Below are 20,313 nucleotides of genomic sequence, written 5' to 3'. Positions count from 1 at the left end.
AATCCAAGAATTCAATGACAAGATACAAATAAGAAGATAAAAGTAAAGAAAACTTCTCAATTTTCTCTACTCCAATCTCTGTATTGATCTTTCTCTTTGATTCTTCCACGCTTCTTTCTTGATCTCTCAAGGAAAATATGTAAAATGGATGAACTAAACCTTAGCCTAATGTTTTTCTTCTCTAAAAATGACCCAGAACACTCCTATCTATAATTTCTTAAAATAGTATCACAAACACGGTAGGATTGGACTTATTGGACCTGAAACACACCATTTTTGTACATTTTTCCAATGAAGTCAAGCCTAATTCCAGTGCCGGTCATTGGGTCAAGTAGGAAACAAATAAGACCAGTGCAACATCCCTAAATACGACATGACGAATTCACAAATGGATCTAAGAAGGGTTCACATGTGGATCTTTGAAGCCAAATTACACTATGACAGATGCCGAATCAGCTTTTGCATAAACATAAAATTGTAACCCTTTGAATTAACTTTCTAAAGCCATAAGAATCATGTCATTTGGAGTTCTGAATGCTGAGATGCACCCAAAATACTAAGAACTAGTTAGAAGAGCATTGCAACGAAACTATACTTCAGTAATTTGGACTTTTGGCTATGAAAACGTGAGAACTGGACTTTGATGTCTCATAGAAATTGTAAAACATTCTCTTGACTTCAAAATGAATCAATAATCATCTCAATTCAATTTTTGTAGCTCAAGTCATCTTCAAAATACTGGTATATGTCATTCCTGCCAATCCCTTTCCTCTTCATTTCTTCTTCTTCGATTGCTTCTTCGCGCCACGTTTTTTTGTCGATTTTCTCTCCAATTGAGCACTTCACTTATTGGAACAATATAAGAACAAAAAAGTAGTTTTCATTCAAAATAAAGCTCAAATAACATAGTTAACTAGCAACTTATTTATATAAACTGTATTACAAATTACACCCTATCACAAGGCATTACCAACAGCAACATACGAGAATTAGTGAAAAAATTAGAATGTATCGGTTAAAAGATCTCAAATGATGCTTGTATCAATGGGAGAAATGAATACACAAAGAATAGTGTACTCTTTTTCCTTCACTAAGGTTTTTTTCCCATTAAGTTTTTTCTTAGTAAAGTTTTAACGAAATATATTCTTTGTGTAATGGACATTCAAGGGAAAGTGTTATGAAACCATTAAGAATATGGATGTCCATTTGTTTTCCCTAGAAGATTGATACATATATTTTTCTACAAGATTTATTTGGTTCATTTATCACTTCATGGAACAACTAAATTTATCATCTTATGATTCTAAATCCATGTATAATCATTGATGCTATTCATGTACTGAGGTTCTTGTATTGCCTATAAATAGAAGTGGCCTAACCTCTCTTGTAATAATATTTGAACATTTGAATAAATAATAGAATAATCCTCTATTATCCCTACTTCTTGTTTCTACTCTATTATCTCAATCTCTACTTTTAGTAGTTATTTCATTAGTTTCACAACAGAGTCGAACTATATGTACAATCACATGCTTACTAGTCGATCACTTTCTTCACCTTTTCTTGGTTTGGTAAGAGGAGTGAAGTGGGCGTATAGGCAGAGAAACTTGAGACCTCGCTACTCTTGCTTATGACTCATGAGGTTGGTTGTTATAGAGGGGAAAATGATAATAATTCATTCAAGTGATGACACATCAATTGGAAGCAGATTAAATGGTGAAAATGCTGGAAAAACAAAGTTGCAGAGAGACCAAAATAGCTTCTAGTGAAACCATTTCTTAACACAATCAGAATTCCACTTATGCCTATCTCTAGCAATTGTCAAATTCTAAAAATGCCCACCTACTCCAGGTGCTGAAAAAAGGACCAATAGGACTATTCACAACCTCAACTCCTACTTTTTATATGACAACTAGAGGTACCTTGGCTCTGCAAGGCACAACCTGCGCCCCCTAGAACATTAGTTGAATACATAATAACAAATGTTTTTGGTACATAATGAATAGATATATAGGAGAAGATTTGAGTTAAAAACAATTAAATTTTGTTGTGAAAAGAAATTTCATCTATGAAGTTAGCCCCAATTTATTGTGATTTGGATAAAGATTTTTTAACCAAATTATGTGTACGTAATGATACCAAAAAAGAAAAGAAAAAAATCCATTATGAGTGCATTATCGATTGAATAGCAGCACAGTTTTAGTTGTAACTAAACAAAAAGTAGTCAGAATGTTTCTAACAGTTTAATAATTAGAAAAAGTTTAGAAAGCCACCAAAACCTGTCACAATCTTCAACATCAATAAAAACATACAAACTTGCATATTTTTCTTTATTTTTTGAGAGCAAGAGCAAATTAATCCATCCATTTAAATAATGCCCAATAGCATTATAAACAAATGAGAATATTATCTCACTAAACAGTTCTAGAATACAAATAGCAAATTAAAATAAAAACATGAATTGCCATGTTTCTAGATCTACATATGCAAATTCGAATCCAACAATTTGTTTGATTGCAAAAATGTCTTCTTAATCAAAATAGAATTTTCTAATAATATTTTGTCAAATGACACTCTAAGCTAAAAGCCTCAATGCTAACTTCCACAACCAAATGCATTCCTTTGACAACTGCAATCATTTTAGCTAGTCAAATTGACAAAATATTACCAACTCCTTCAGCCAAATAGTAATGATATGTCCAATTCCACGCCTAACAATCACCTGAAACTCTAATTACATTATCTATTATTATGGACAATAAAAAAGGATAAGAGTACAAAGTCATGTAGAACCAGTTTAAGTAAAATATTTTGAAATCTAATTTTACACTTTTATTCTCAGGCTATCATTTGCTAAAATTAAAACCATGAAAATAAACTACTTGTCATGGATACAAGCTTGTAATTCAAAATGTTGAATGAAGAGATACAAAATATTTTCTTCACATTCTAAATTGTTGTCCCCATTAATTATTTTACACGTCATCCACCTTATCCAGTAAATAAGCACTTTTCACCATTAATAAACTTTATATAAATCAAAATATCAAAATATAATTACCTATCCACAAATTAAGAGACTCTGATTAATTTTTAATTCAATAGGCCTCATTATTTTCTTCTTGATCATCGTTTACCTTGGACTTTCATTTGTCAGGTTCTTTCTCCTCTACTCTAGCATTATCACCCTATTATCAAATAACAATTTTAATAAGTAAAAAATTAAAATTAGAATGAATATGTATAATGGTGTTATTTATTTTATGGGGGGAAAGTAGTTACAATTCTTTCATTGTTAGCCTAAAATTTTTCATGTAATGACCACTCGTCTTCTTGTCAGCCTTAGGGAATTTTTTTTCGATAAATAAAAAAGGGCAAAAAGTAGTTTCAGAATATCTAAAATTTTAAAAACTAAAAAAAGGTTTCTTTAGATTTGGGGAAAAAATATTCACAGCATCACATACCTCTTTAAAGACGGAAAAAAAAGTCAGATGAAGAAGGAAGCGATGAGAAAAGCAACAAGTAAAGGTTTTTGAAAAGAACTCAAAAAATGACAAAAAAAATATAAAATAGTACATACCAAAGAAAGACAGTAAAGTAGAAGATCATGAATCATCATTATTCGACTATAGAAGAAAGGAAATATCAAACCCATTCTTGATCTACGATAATGAAACCATTTATTTAGTTAATTATATATGGACAAAAATGAAAGCAAATGCATCAACTAATCCAATAGAGAAAAAAAAACAAAATAAATGATTAGGATGAGGGGAAAAAGGAAAAGGTGTACAGAGTGGAAACTAAATAAGAAACTTACAGTGTATATGAGGATTTGTTTAATTGTTTTTAGCCAAAAAGGAGAAAGGAAATAAGGTGAACAAAAGAAAAAAAAAGCAAAATGAAAAAAAGAAAAGGAATGCGCCACAAGTCAAAATGAGGGAGATCTACTTGACAATTATTGGGGTTGCTATAGTAACTCCACTTTCTTCTTATATAATAGGTAGAGATACTTTGTACGCCTGTGCACATGTACACGCATATTATGTCAAGTGCTAAATAAGATGATAAAATAAATTCCATGTAAATTATTAATTCCATTCTTCCCATTTTAAAAATGTTTATTTTGTATGACACTTAAATGGATGAAAAATCATCCCTTACATTTAAAAGAACTTATCAATTTTGTCTCCAAACTTAATTCAAATCCACTTTTTGGTTGAGAATTACACACCCCAGCCACATGCATATTATATCCCAAGCTAGTACTCAACCAAATCATAAAAACAATAGTGAATGACAAACTAAATCTCATTGGTTCACTAATAAATACATGTTTAATTTTTAGAACAAAATTGTAATGCATCTCCAATAAAATTCAAAAGTTCAGTTGTGAATCTGTTAATGAGGTAAAAGATAAAACCTTGATAAAATAGGACAAAAAATCAAAGATTTTGAATATAGTTCAATCCTTGTTGTTGATGGTTTAATTGTTGTTATTTTTTTGTTTTATTAAGTATTATTTCAATAGGTTCATAGATGAAGATGTTCTTGTTGTAGGAGATGCATTAGTATATTTCCTTCAAATAATCCTTTTTTCATAAGTTGCTTTAAATAAGCAAATATGTCTTAATTAGTAAGCCAATGAGTTTTATCTTCCTGCCTGCTTTGATTTTCATCATTTGATTGCTTAATAGTCCTTTAAATACTATGCACCTAGCTAAGGCATGCTCAACTAGAAATTTTGTTATGGGATGAAACTGGCACACTTTGAAAAATTATGAAGGTTGATGTTGCATCAATTTTATGTAGGGGATCCAAAAATATTATTTGAAATGTGAAAGACAAAATTGGTCATTTGTCCTCTTAATTTTGGAGGGAAAGATATTTTATCTTCTTATGTAGCCCATGAAATAATATGTATGTAGTTGAGGCATCCAACTCTCAATTTGAAAAATGATCAGAATTAGATTTTGAGATGAAATTGGAAAGTTCTTGAAGTTTCGGTCCAAAAAGGTCCGTTGAGCCTAAACTTTAATTAGGTTGGGTGGAGTTTGGAGTTAAATATTATGTCCGAACTAAATGCGAATTGGGCTTGGGACATGCTAGGCATAGGCCTAATTAAAGCCCAACCCATATATAAGTATAATTATATATATATGTATATATATAATATAGATATATATAATATATATTTTATAATTATGAATTACTATAAATTTATATATAATTATCAATTATATATAAATTTATTTATAATTATAAATTATATATAAATTTATAGTAATTCATAATTATAAATTATATATAAATTTATAGTAATTCATAATTATAAATTATATATTATATATAATTCGGTGTATATATAGTTGGGTGGTTCTTGGGAGAGAGGATGTAAGTGAGAGACCTTGTGTTCGACTTCGATTCCTTCTACCTACATTGTAAGAAAATGTATTTAGTTATGAGTTTGGGTCAAACCCGATTTGAGTACGAAACTCATATAATAGTGTAAATTGAGTTTGAATCTTTTAATTTAAGACCAAAACCCAAGAATCAATATAATTTGTGAGTTGAGTCTGGCTTGCCAAAACCCAACTCAAAAAAGTCAATTGACACCCCAAAGTTTCGAAAATGGTTTTTTATAATTCTAAATGCGAGGAATTGTTTTTTTAAGATGGATGACGAAATTGATCATTTTCCCCAAAGTTTCAAAATTTCAATAAAATTTGTATTTTGTTGTAATTACCAGATAATTTACTTTCTAGCTATTGTATATGCCTGAATTATCCAGTAGAATGCAAGTTATATAAGTCACCTATAAATCATATTAGTAATCTTTTACTGATTGTTGAAAGCTTCAATTGATAATGAAAAAACAAAGGGAAAAGTGAAAAAGAATAACCTCTCCATTTTACCCTTCTTTCAATTTTTAAAAAGTGCATTAAAGTCATGTCTTAAAATTAATTGCTCTAACTATCCATTGTATAATTCAAAAATTTAAAAGCAAATAACAAAATTTGAATTTAAATGAAGGGTATTTATGGAAAGAGATATCACTGATTGGCCAAACAACAAAAGGCTTAAATTGTGTGCAAAGTTGACCATGAAAAGTAAATTGAATTTAAATGAACAGGTAGTCATGGAAAGAGTTATCACTGATTGGTCAAACAATAGAAGTTTTAAACTATGTGCAAAGTTGATCATGACAAGCAAATTGAGAACGAGGACGTATCAAAGACAACGCAACAGTCGCATATGTTAACCAGATCATTTGCCAGCTCAAATAGCAAACCTTTTCTGTTCAAATATTATAATATTACATACTTTAACACTAAATTTCCTGCAATCACAAGATATCATTTCCGATTTTATAGCCATCAATCGGATGGAACATGGATTTTTGTCAGCTGGCGCAACTCTTTTTTCCTTATTGCTGAAGCACCAAACTTCTCAGTCATGTAATCCCTCCAGGCAGTTTCCCGTCAAAGTGGTAGAGAAAATGGGCAAGCAGAAGCTCTATATTGGCTACACCAAAGTTTATTCCTAGACACGTCCTTTTTCCAGCACCAAATGGTATGAGCTTGAAACTGTTTCCAGTAAAATCAATTATTGTTGAATCTCTCCGGCTCAAACTTCTTTGGCTCTTTCTAGTACTCGGGATCTGTTCTAATTGTCCACGCATTTACCAGAGTTACTGTATTAACTGGTATAGTATAACCAGCAATTTGACATTGTTCTCTACTTTCTCTTGGGGCCAACAGAGGTCCTGGAGGGTGCAACCTGAGAGTTCCTTTTATTACCATTTTAGATACTTCAATTCCTAGAGATCGTTGTCTCTGATTCTCTTCTTTCCCTTGACAACTTGTCTAACTTCATCTTGAGACTTGGCCGTAAGTTTTGGATTCTTCATCACTTCGGACATTGCCCATTCTAGCATGACTGACAAGGTTATAGTCCCACCCACGGACAATTCCTGTTCAGTGAAATAATTCGCTAGACCACATGTTATATACTTTAATGCAAGTATACTATAGAAAAGGAAAATGAACAAAAATTCTCATTCTGGAATGGAAATTTGAATGTGAATAATTAAATAAATATAGAGAAGACTAAGAGATGATGTATGGTTCCAGCATTCTTACAAAAATGATGGCTTTGATATTTTTTGATTGTGATGGGGAACTGAAAGGCATTACTCTGTTTAAGCCTTAACAGAACATCAAGAATATCTTCCTCTGTGATGTTTTCATTGTCGGCTTTGCTACAGAGCTTTTTCATTTCATGGTCACTGATGTATCCTCCAAGATATCATCAAGTCTTTTACACAGTTTTTCCGGTGCTTTACTCCACTGACAAATCAAAAAATCCTCCAGGCAGCTTCTTTGGTTTTCATTATCAGCTCCTTTTTGTCTTGGCAAGTTCTCCCAACTGTAGCTCTGCTTATGGTGGTATTCAAGTACTGTAAGACCAATTAGCCAAGAACAATTGGCTTCCCTGAAAGGGACTCAATTGAACTGGGCAAACTGGACATTTCGTCCTCCATAATGCTGAAAAGTGAATGAACACTTTTGCTGTTTAGGAGTTCCATTATGTACATACGGTGCATCTGTTTCCAGTATTCCCCGTACAGTGAAAGGGTAACTCCATATCCTTGTTGGATAGGTGCTTAACAATTAATTACACTTTATGACTCTTTCCATTAAGCATGGAGTTTGTATAGAAAGGAACTTAAGATAATTGAGAAGATGACAAATGTATGAGATCCTGTTTGAACTATCTGGAAACTATTTTGCGACAAAAAGTATGCTAACGGTTGAGACACTGTAGATGTGTTGTTGATGAGTCATATTTGTCACACTCCGATTAGTGTTTGAAAATTGTGGCTAATTCTTGTCACAGATATCAGTTCATACTTTTCTTCAGTTGATCGATCATGTTTTATGAGTAGAGGTGTTAAAATAGGTGTTTTGGGAGTCATAATTTGGTAATAGGTATAGTTGAGTAAATCCATATTCTCATTTAATAAATGAGTCACAATGGACAATTTATAAATGAGTATGAGTATATCCATTTAACCATTTATGCCCTGCTAAAAATTCTATTTATTTTGCTTACTTGGTGGGAGGGTTAAAATTTCTTTTTTTAGAATGCTATTTGACAAGGACATTTTATTTTGATAAAAAACTTAAAGGCATTTCAAGCTAGTAAATAAATTTTTTTACCCAAATAAAAACAATAAAAAATCAATACATATTGTTCATAACACAAAATACTGATCATGATAGATTTTACATAGCATCATATTACAAGTGCTGAAAATGTTGTAGGCATTAATACAGAAAATTAATTAACACAATCATTGAAGAGTCTACTTGAATTTTGGAATGAGGAAAAAATGAAGAAAAAATATTAAATAAACTAAAATAAAAATAACATAAAGTATATTTGACAAACTTGAAGGAATTATCACTGAATTGTTTAGAAATTCAAATTCATCCACTTAACACTTTATATATACTGGAAGGCCCCAAATCCATGGTAAATACGCATCTTTTGATCATTTACATCATTCAACCAAGTGTTGATGAAGATTCTTAACCCACAATTACTCGTCAAACCTGCACATCAATGGAAGATTACATTGCATGATTTTTCTTTTTTACTTGGCAAGGCCTTAGTTGAAGAACGTGCCATCTATTATCCAATTTCATACAAAATTTTTGCAACGAACTAAGACAAAAAGGAACATGCCTTTTGTATCCCCTCGTAATTACAACAAATGAAGAAAAAGGAAATTCTAAAATCCATGAATATTCTGGAAAACCCAAGGACATGCCTAATACTTTAATGATATGAGAAATTAAAAAGAAAAATCCATCAACACATAAGCAAGGCCTCAATAAATCTCAAACTTGTAGAACCACAAAATTTCACTTTCTAAGAAGTTGAAGAAGTTGAGACCTTATTTCTCCTATTAGATTTCATTTGAAATTTCTTAACTTTGAGCTGCAGAATGGGTATGATACTGATGATCTCCTTTTCCTTTATTCGCTAATTTTTTTCCCCACTCTATAAAGGGCAATGAGTTCTCCAAACCTGGTATTCTTATTAGTACGCAATTTCCGTTTCTTTCTCCAATACAAAACGATACCGTATTGTTGACCCCACCAAAAGCATGGTCGTGGCTCAATCTTGAATCTGATCCTCAAGGAAAAATGATTGATTTACCCATTCAAAGCAATTTACGCGAAGGACTCTCTTTAACAGAATATATCATTTCTTGCTACGGAGCCCATAAAGGGGTTGTGGATACTGCTGTACGAACATCAGATGCTGGATATCTCACGCGCAGACTTGTTGAAGTAGTTCAACACATTGTTGTACGCCGAACAGATTGTGGCACCGTCCGGGGTATTTCTGTGAGTCCTCCGAATGGGATGATGCCCGAAAATTTTTTTATTCAAACATTAGTTGGTCGTGTATTAGCAGATGATATATATATAGGTCCTCGATGTATTGCCACTAGAAATCAAGACATTGGGATTGAACTTGTAAATCGATTCATGACCTTTCGAGCCCAACCAATATCTATTCGAACTCCCTTTACCTGTAGGAGTACATCTTGGATCTGTCGATTATGTTATGGCCGGAGTCCTAGTCATGGCGAACTGGTTGAATTGGGAGAAGCTGTAGGTATTATTGCAGGTCAATCGATTGGAGAACCGGGTACTCAATTAACATTAAGAACTTTTCATACCGGCGGAGTATTTGCAGGAGGTATTGCAGAACATGTGAGAGCTCCTTCTAATGGAAAAATAAAATTCAATGAGTATTTAGTTCATCCGACACGTACACGTCATGTACACCCCGCCTTTCTATGCTCTATAGACTTGTATGTAACTATTAAGAGTGAAAATAGTCTACATAATGTGAATATTCCACCCAAAAGTTTTCTTTTAGTTCAAAATGATCAATATGTAGAAGCAGAACAGGTGATTGCTGAAATTCGTGCGGGAACATCTACTTTGAGTTTCAAAGAGAAGGTTCGAAAACATATTTATTCTGACTCAGACGGAGAAATACACTGGAGTACCGATGTGTATCATGCACCCCAATTTACATATGGTAATGTGCATCTATTACCAAAAACAAGTCATTTATGGATATTATTAGGAGAGCCGTGCAGATCGAGTCTAGTCTCCCTTTCGCTTCACAAGGATCAAGATCAAATGAACACGCATTCTCTTTCTATAAAGCGAAGATATACTTATAAACTCTTAGTAACGAATGATCGGGTGAGGTACAAATTCTTTAGTTCGGATTTTTATGGTAAAAAAAAATTTGGATTCCTGATTATTTAGACCTTAATCGAATCATATGTACTGGTTATTGTAATCGCATATATCCGGCCATTCTTCTCTAGAATTCTGATTTATTGTCAAAGAGGCGAAGAAATAGATTTATTATGCCACTCCAATCGATTCAAGAACGCGAGAACGAATCCCCAAGCATCTCGATTGAAATCCCCATAAATGGAATTTTCCGTAGAAATAGTATTCTTTCTTATTTCGAGGATCCTCGATATAGAAGAAAGAGTTCGGGAATTACTAAATATGGGTCTATCGAAATGCATTCACTCGTCAAAAAGGAAGATTTGATTGAGTATCGAGGGGTTAAGGAATTTAGGCCAAAATACCAAATGAAAGTAGATCGATTTTTTTTTTCATTCCCGAGGAAGTGCATATCTTACCCGGATCTTCTTCCATAATGGTATAGAACAATAGTATCATTGGAATAGATACACAAATTACTTTAAATATAAGAAGCCGAGTGGGTGGGTTGGTACGGGTGGAGAGAAAAAAAAAAGGAATTGAACTTAAAATCTTTTCTGGAGATATCCATTTTCCTGGATAGACAGATAAAATATCCCGACATAGCGGCGTTTTGATACCGCTACCACCAGGAACGGGAAAAAGAAATTCCAAGGAATCAAAAAAATTGAAAAATTGGATCTATGTCCAACGGATTACACCTAGCAAAAAGGGGTATTTTGTTTTGGTTCGTCCTGTAATCACATATGAGAAAAGAGACGGTCTAAATTTAGCAACACTTTTCCCCCCCGATCTGTTGCAGGAACGGGACAATGTTCGACTTCAGGTTGTCAATTATATCCTTTATGGAAACGGCAAACCAATTCGAGGAATTTCTGATACAAGTATTCAATTAGTTCGGACTTGTTTAGTATTGAATTGGGACCAAGACAAAAAAAGTTCTTCTAGCGAAGAAGCCCCTGCTTCTTTTGTTGAAATAAGGACAAATGGTTTGATTCGACATTTCCTAAGAATTGACTTGGTGAAATCTCCCATTTCGTATATCGTAAAAAGGAATGATCCATCGGGTTCGGGATTGCTCTCTGATAATGGATCAGATTGCACCAATATCAATCCGTTTTCTTCCATTTATTCCTATTCCAAGGCAAGAATTCAACAATTCCTTAACCCAAATCAAGGAACTATTCATACGTTGTTGAATAAAAATAGGGAATTCCAATCATTGATAATTTTGTTATCATCCAATTGTTCTCGAATGGGTCCATTCGCTGGTGTAAAATATCACAATGTAATAAAAGAATCAATTAAAAATAAAAAGGATCCCCGAATTTCAATTAGGAATTCGTTGGGCCCTTTAGGATCAGCCCCTCCAATTGCGAATTTTTTTTCATTTTCCCATTTACTAACTCATAATCAGATCTTGGTAACTAACTATTTGCAACTTGACAATGTGAGGACCCGAAAATTTTCGTATTTTTGTCAAATATTACTGGTTTATTTAAATAGTTATTCACTCATTTTCTCCGAATTATTTAATTCAACTATTTAAAATCCATTTATATGGAAAAACGCCTCTCTTAAGTTTTTAAAGCGTTTTGTTAGAAAATTTACTTTCTAAAACTCGTTTAGTTTGGAACAACGAGCACACGTTTTTCGAGACTATATTTGAATTGAGAGTGTATTAATTTTGGAAAAGTAAGAATGATCAATAGTAGATTAAGAAAAGTTAATTGGAGATTTGAGAAATTAAAACTCGACTCATGTGAAGACTCGCAAAATTTATTTATTTTAAACTTCTGTTACGAGATTATTTAAAAATTTAAATGCCCGTTTACTCCGAATATTATTTTCTAACCTTTTTAGACCTAATTACATGGATCTATAGCTTAATTATATTTTTAGAGTGGCTCGTTTTAAAATTTAATTTCTGAAGGCTCGTTAAGTGAAAATAGTGAATACGCGATTGGAGTAAATAATTGAATCGAGAATACAATAAGCTTGGAAAATTGAAGATTTGTACATTAGTCTTGAAATGGGTATTTTTATGTTTAAGTATTCAAGTGATAGTTAGTAGTACTATCGTTATAAGAATTTCTTGGAGGTTTCACTTTATCGCGCTTAAATCGGAAGTACGCGTTTTTACGCGCGCGATTATTTGAGGGACTTTAGACCTTCATTTTTTGACCATTAAGGGTGAATAATAATAGTATGAATATAAGTGCATTAGAGGTTTAGTGCACAAGTGAAACAAACCTGAGAGGAATCGAGCACAAAACGCACGTGTACGCGCACTATTCCTAGTTGACTTTTGAAACAACTTTTGGCCAAATTCTAAAGCTTCTCATGGAAGCTTACCATCAGCATTAGCTCTTCTTTTCCTGCTCCAAACAGCCGACCAAGAGGAAGAGAAAAGCAGCTTCAATTTCTTCTCCATTTCTTTACTAAATCCTCACCAAATCACCTCCAACTTCAACCACACTTTGCTAAGCATTTGGGGATTATCTTAAGCTACCAAAGAGCCTGCTTTCCACGGTTTTTCTTGAGCATCTTTGGACCGAATTTCTGTTTAAGTCATAAAACAAAAGTAAGTAACGATCAACCTTGATAATCTTGATTTATGGAAGTTCTATTACACTTATAAGTTCATTTAATCATGTGGGTAGCTTGTTTATGTTGGAAAAATAGTTGTGTGGGCTCTATGAACTCCCACATTTGATGGATGGACTAATTTGGTGAATGATGATGTTATTAATGTTAGTTTGGTGCTTAAATTAGTGAAATAATGTTGGGTTGTCGATAGAAACTTAAGGATGGTGCAATGACCAAAAGTGACCATTTTGCCCTTGCTATGTTCATGCACTTTGATGCAAAATTTTGAGGTTCTAATGGTTTGTTTATGATGTATACATGTTATATTGAGTGTGTGAAAAGTTTCATTAAAAAATAACATGATTTGGTCACCCAAATGTGTTGATTTCGAAAGCTTAGAAAACTGGAAAATGGTTCCCGTAACTGCCCAGGCAGTCTTTTCTTTCGGCTATAACTTTTTACTCCGATGTCGAAATCGAGTGCCGTTTGTGGTACTGGAAACTAGACATTCCCAGCTTTCCAACGGTATAAAATGTACATTCTGATTCCACTTGAGCAATCCGTACCAATCATTTAAATATGACTGTCCTGTTTCTCGTGTACACTGGAACCCTGTTTTGAACAGCGAGTTAATGCTCAAAAATGAGTTAGTTGTGGACAGATTTTGGAAACGATTTCTTCTATGAAATTGTAGCCTTAGGGATTTAGTTTTCAACACCGCCAACCATGCTCAATTCCGGTTGAAATGAGTAATTTATGACCAGATTTCGAAACCGACTCTGTAGGTGAAAACCCTCATTTTGGACAGATTGTAACCAATATTGATTTGGGCCTTGATATTTGAAAGTTTTGGTGTAAATCACCTACCAAACACATCTTGGATGATTATTAGACCTTGTCTACACCAATGAACCATGTTTGAGGAATTTTCCTTGGCCAAATGCTTGAAAACGGAAAAACGGAAGTCCAAGGCAGATTTGCCTTGGAACTCCTTGGAACTTTAGTGGTTTTGTTAACTATCTTTCTGTACGTATTTTTCTACAAAATTTTACAGAGAAATAGTTCCTATATGGTAGTATTATACTGCTAAATTTGGTACCATTTCGAGTCCGTTTCACTGCTCAACTAAACTCCCAAAGTTCATGATTTGAGTTTGGAAAACCCTTGATTAACAAGGAAATCTTAGTAACCTTGAGCTACCATATCTTGGTGCTCAAACCTCCGATTCTTGTTCCGCTTTTTTGTTTTAAACCTGGATTGCAACTCTAATAGAGTTCCAAATTTTAGAGGTTAGTTCAAATCAAGTGAATTTTGCCGAATTTTTAAAGTTGGCCAAAAACCAACCTAAACCTGTCTTAAGTACCCCAAAACAGCAACTTTGAGCAATTTTTGAATACCTTCCGTTTGGAATCATAGAAAAGTGTATTCTAGGAACTTTTAGTACTTTAGAAGAAGTTTCCAACGGTACCAAGTTTTCCAATTTTGGAATCACAGAGAGTGAGATACAATTTTTCAAAGATAGCCCCTTAAAACTGAAATTCTGGAACCTGATGAGAAACGAGTTTTTGGAAACTTTTCTCTACCCTTTGATAATGATTAATCGTTTTGAACTCGAGTTCGTGAAGAAAATTAGTTTTCTTGTATTAATTAAATCCTCACTTTTGAACCATTATTTTAAGTGGTTAAGGTTCGTGTTTGAGGTATTAACTAGTCAAATCAAGTGTGCTTTCTTTCTTGAATAATACGTGATTGTGAGTGAGAAATATTTGTTAATTGTCCAGGCGCTCAAGGAGATTTCGAAGGGAATTTTGGTGCGGACACCTAAAGTTGTTTGCTCATTTATTTTGAATCGGTGAGTGTCAAGTGCATAACTTGATGTGTTTACTTGATTTATCTTGCTTATATACTTGAATATCACTTGATGAGACGAGTGTGTACTTTATCGCACTCGATCTCCTTTATTCAGAGTTTATTTGCATTAAACTTGGTTTCAAAGTCAATTTGAGTAAATCTCGTCAACTAAAATATACTCGTTTTCGTGTACATGTCGTGTTGTAGTGCATGTCGTACATGTCGTGCATGTCGTGCGTGCCGTGTTGTCGGGTGGAGTGAATCTCCTCGACTTATGGGGACGCCCAATTCTCTTTGGCTAATCTTGCGACTCGAGCTAGTATGGGCTTGGTCAAGAAGCTTGATGAACTAAGAGAATAACAAAACAAAACTTGATCTTTTGAGATCTTGTTCGGCATATTCGGCAAGTATCGCCCTTTTCGTGCGTGTTTGGTTACGGATCCGAGAGGGTGGAATGTTGGCTGGAGGTTGTAAGTGGAGCTTCTATGGATTTCAAAACTTACCCGATTGACGGAGTGTCAACTCGTGGAGGTCGTGGATCGAGCATTGACAAAGCATGTGGAAATTAGCTCCTGAGAGCTCCTGTATCCTACCCAAGTGTGCTTAAATTTGTTAACGTGAATTACTTGACTTTATCGCTTTATTTATGGTATAAATGTTATTGATACTTGAACTACGTGCTTGCATGACTTTCTTGGCCTCACTGAGTATTGGCTCATCCTATTAGTTTGTTTTTCTTAACAGGAACCGGAATGGAAGAAGTTAAGAAATGCCGACCTGAGGCACTTTTGTATTAGTGTCTTGACTGTAATCGACTAGACACTTTTGGATGTTGTATATTTTTGGGGAAAGTGATTGTATCTCGAATTTGTGATGTAAGACTGAATATTTATGTATGGAAATGACTTTGTACCTTTATTTCGACTTTCATTGTTGGTATTAGACTTTAAGTTTGAATTGGAATTGTCTCGAGTCCTGGCGAGAGTTGGGCAGGCGTCCCGCGGATACCCTTGGGTTTGCTCTTGGGAGAAGTGGGGGCGTCACAGACAATATAAAAGAGACTTTTCAAGTAATTAAATATTATTCAATGTATGAAAATGGGAAAATTTATAATCCCGATCCATGCAATAACATTATTTTGAATCCATTGAATTTGAATTGGTATTTTCACCATCACAATTATTGTGAAGAGACATCTACAATAATAAGTCTTGGACAGTTTATTTGTGAAAATGTGTGTATAGCTAAAAATAGACCACACCTAAAACCGGGGCAAGTTATATTTGTTCAAGTTGACTCCGTAGTAATACGATCAGCTAAGCCTTATTTGGCCACCCCGGGAGCAACTGTTCATGGCCATTATGGGGAAACGCTTTACGAAGGAGATATATTAGTTACATTTATATATGAAAAATCGAGATCTGGTGATATAACGTAGGGTCTTCCAAAAGTGGAACAAATATTAGAAGTGCGTTCGATTGATTCAATATCGATGAATCTACAAAAGAGGATTGAGGGTTGGAACAAATGTATAACAAGAATTCTTGGAACTCCTTGGGGATTCTTGATTAGTGCTGAACTAACTATAGTGCAAAGTCAGATCTCTTTGGTTAATAAGATCCAAAAGGTTTATCGATCCCAGGGGGTACAGATTCATAATAAGCATATAGAAATTATTGTACGTCAAATAACATCAAAAGTGTTGATTTCAGAAGACGGAATGTCTAACGTTTTTTCACCCGGCGAACTAATTGGATTGTTGCGAGCAGAGCGAATGGGGCGCGCTTTAGAAGAAGCGATCTGTTACCGAGCCGTCTTATTGGGAATAACAAGAGCATCTCTCAATACTCAAAGTTTCATATCTGAAGCGAGTTTTCAAGAAACTGCTCGGGTTTTAGCAAAAGCCGCTCTTCGTGGGCGTATCGATTGGTTGAAGGGTCTGAAAGAGAACGTAGTTTTGGGGGGAATGATACCCGTTGGGACCGGATTCAAAGGATTAGTGAAACCTTCAAAACAACATAACAAGGCTCTCTTGGAAACCAAAAAAAAGAATCTATTCGAGGGGGAAATGAGAGATATTTTGTTTCATCACAGAAATTTTTTTGATTCTTTCCTTTTAAAAAAATTCCATGATCCATCAGAACAATCTTTTATAGGATTTAATGATTCATAAGAAGAGATTCATTTCTTTTATTACCTTATTTTACTTATTTTATTTGATTTAGTTCGGCCATTTTATTTAGTAAAATAAATAGAAAAGAATAATGGTTTGGGTCGTGTATATACGGCCAATCTACGGTAGGGCAGAAGGTTCCATCGGAACAATTTTATATTTCAGTTCAGGGTTCCTCCTCCCTTTTTTGAAAAAGGGGGGATATGGGGAGAAATGACAAGAAGATATTGGAACATCAATTTAGAAGAGATGATGGAGGCAGGGGTTCATTTTGGCCATGGTACTAGGAAATGGAATCCTAAAATGGAACCTTATATCTCTGCAAAGCGTAAGGGTATTCATATTACAAATCTTACTAGAACTGCTCGTTTTTTATCAGAAGCTTGTGATTTGGTCTTTGATGCGGGAAGTCGAGGAAAACAATTCTTAATTGTTGGTACCAAAAATAAAGCAGCAGATTCAGTAGCATGGGCTGCAATAAGGGCCCGGTGTCATTATGTTAATAAAAAATGGCTCGGCGGTATGTTAACGAATTGGTCCACTATTTAATCTTGACCATGAAATTGCCCAAAATGGAAAGTGCCTCAAACTGTGAGGCCCCGATTCCTGGTTCTAGCCCTTTGGAAAACCGAACACCATTACAAAGAATGTCTTGCACACACACTTCTGATAAGATCGAATCATCCAGCAAAAGGGGCATACACAACCAGATAATGGACAAGTTTCCCTCAACTCCATTGCTTTCCTCCTGTTCCTAGCCTTTGCTCTAACTTTAGTCCAAAAATGGTTGAGATCCAGAGGATTGACATCAATCAAGATGTTGCCACTAGGGCCGTGGAAGCTACCTTACATTGGAAACATCCATCATTTGATATGCTTCCTACCTTATTATGCACTCAGAAATTTAGCTTAGAAACATGTAGCTCTAATGCACCTTCAACTAGGTGAAACTACTGTGTTTGTTGTCTCATCACCTCGTTTAGCTAAAGAGATTTTGAAAACTCATGATCTTGCCTTTGTGAATAGGCTAGAGTTGCTAGTGGGCAAAATCCTATCTTTTGACAGTTCGGATATTGTCTTCTCTCTGTATGAGAGTGTTGGAGACAATACAGAGAGTTGGAGACAAATGCGATAGAAATGCACCTCGAAACTCCTTGGTGCCAGAAGTGTTTATTGAATTGACTCTATTTGTATGGATATGAGGCTTTGCATCTGATTGCTCCTATTCAGTCTCTGGCTGCTGATAGAAAACCAATAAATTTAACAATAGAAATTTCCTCGTTCACTAGTTCCGCGGTATATAGAGCAGCATTTGGTGAAGTATGTTGTGATGACCAAAATAAATTCATATAGCTTATTAAAGAAGCGGTTCGCCTAACATGTGGCTTTAATGTTTCAAATCTGTTTCCATCGCGAAAGATTCTTCATCGACTTAGTCCATTGAAGCATAAATTATTGAAGATGCAGTATAAGTTTGATACTCCTTCCGTCCCACTTTGATAGTTCTGTTTTCCTTTTTCGTCTGTCCCAAATTGTAGTTCACTTTCCAATTCAAGAATGTAGTTGTATTTTAATTTTCCTAAAATACCCTTATTCAATGTTAGTTGTTGTTACTATAAACCTACCCCATTTAATGAGAGTTGATTCTTTTTTTACCATCAATTCAAGTTCCCATAAAGTTGTACTCTATTTAATGTGAGGGTATTTTAGAAAAATATCAATCTAAATTTACTTTTCCAACAAAGTTAACTATTTTTTTTAAACTGTGTGAAAAAAGAAACAGAACTATCAAAGTGGGACGGAGGGAGTATAATTCTGGACAACCTGATTAATCAACATATTGAGATTCAAAGTCGCCACTATAGCTATCATCATTCCATATCAGTCTTGATATATTGGCCACGGTCTTGGTAAGACACATATTTTGAAGCATCTAATAATCTAAAAATTATGAAAATGTGCTAAAAATAATTTAAAAACTATGCTAAACAAAAAATAACAAAAAACAAGTGAACGAAAATGATTTCCGAAACTACATTTATGAGGCGGGAAGGTCAAAGTTTTATCCTTAAGCACCCCCACACCTAGTGAACCGGTTGCGAGTTTAACTTTATTCTAATTTTAAGGCCAAAAAATTAGTTGATTTAAACTAAATACATAACATACAAAATAATTAAAGAAGAATGAAAAACCTAAGCATAGCCTGATAAATAAAAAAATAATAGAAACAAGATGATTAATTGCAAAGTTTCAGTTGGAAAAGCCATGAAATAACACACTTACGGCCCACTTGATTACATTTGATAACAGTCTAAAGTAATTAATAGAAAAATAAAAAAGAAACGAAAAACAAAAATAAAAATGCAATAACTAAATGCATCTATGCCCTACATGGGTTATATCACTTCTAAAAAATAAAATTAAAACTAATTAAAATGACAAACTAATTAAACTAATAGCTTACTAGTTAACTGCTAAGGACCTAATTAAAGACGTTAAGCAAAAGTATTGGGGTCAAATTATAAATTACAAAAAGGGGCATACATGATACATTAAAAGTTGGAGAAACTAAGTGGACTAATGCTGCAATATCTAAAACTGAGTCATCTTCTCCACACGAAACAACTCCACGCTGCCACACTGGTTCCTTCTGCAATAACGAAGTCGCCGGAAGCTGCAAATCGTTAACTCCAGACAGTGTTGGATTGGGCGGAATTTCTCCTCTCTCTCCCACACACAAACACACAACACACGCACTGATATCATTACAAAAAATGCAGCAAAACAAGAAAGGAAAAAAGAACCAAAATCCGGTGAAAGGTAATCAAAATTTTCCGGTGAACTAATGGGTACGGGATGACTCGATTGAATTGCCCATTTCTCTTCGTATCAGAGACGAGTCAGTTTAAGTAGACTAAGTATGTCCGAGTTCTCGGCGATTCTTTCATCTCAGATGCGATGCGGAACCATGACGAACGGAATCCTCCGTTCCGGTGACGACTCGACCGAGGCTTTGAACCATTTGAGAATCGAGCGATAACAAACTGGAGCAATGGTGAGCCAGGCCATGATAATCTGATTGATGTCCTACTGAGAATTAAAAAATTGGTGACCTTCAATGTCTATTAACCAAAAAGCATATCAAAGCTGTCATATTTGTAAGTACTAATTTAATGGATCTTTTTCCTTCTTTGCCTACTTGTGTGTTTTCAACCAAGCAATTTGGACATTGATGCAGGATATCTTTACTGGTGGAACTGAAACTTCATCGACAACAATGGAGCAGCGTTGTCCCAGATGATAAATAATCCAGATATACAGGCCAAGGCACAATCTGAAATACGGGCTGCCTGAGGGAAAGAAAATAAC

This window comes from Coffea eugenioides, chromosome 8 (assembly GCF_003713205.1).
Source record: "Coffea eugenioides isolate CCC68of chromosome 8, Ceug_1.0, whole genome shotgun sequence".
NCBI classification, from domain to species: Eukaryota; Viridiplantae; Streptophyta; class Magnoliopsida; order Gentianales; family Rubiaceae; genus Coffea; species Coffea eugenioides.
The sequence above is the reverse complement of the archived record's forward strand: the minus strand, read 5'-3'. Positions refer to the sequence as shown.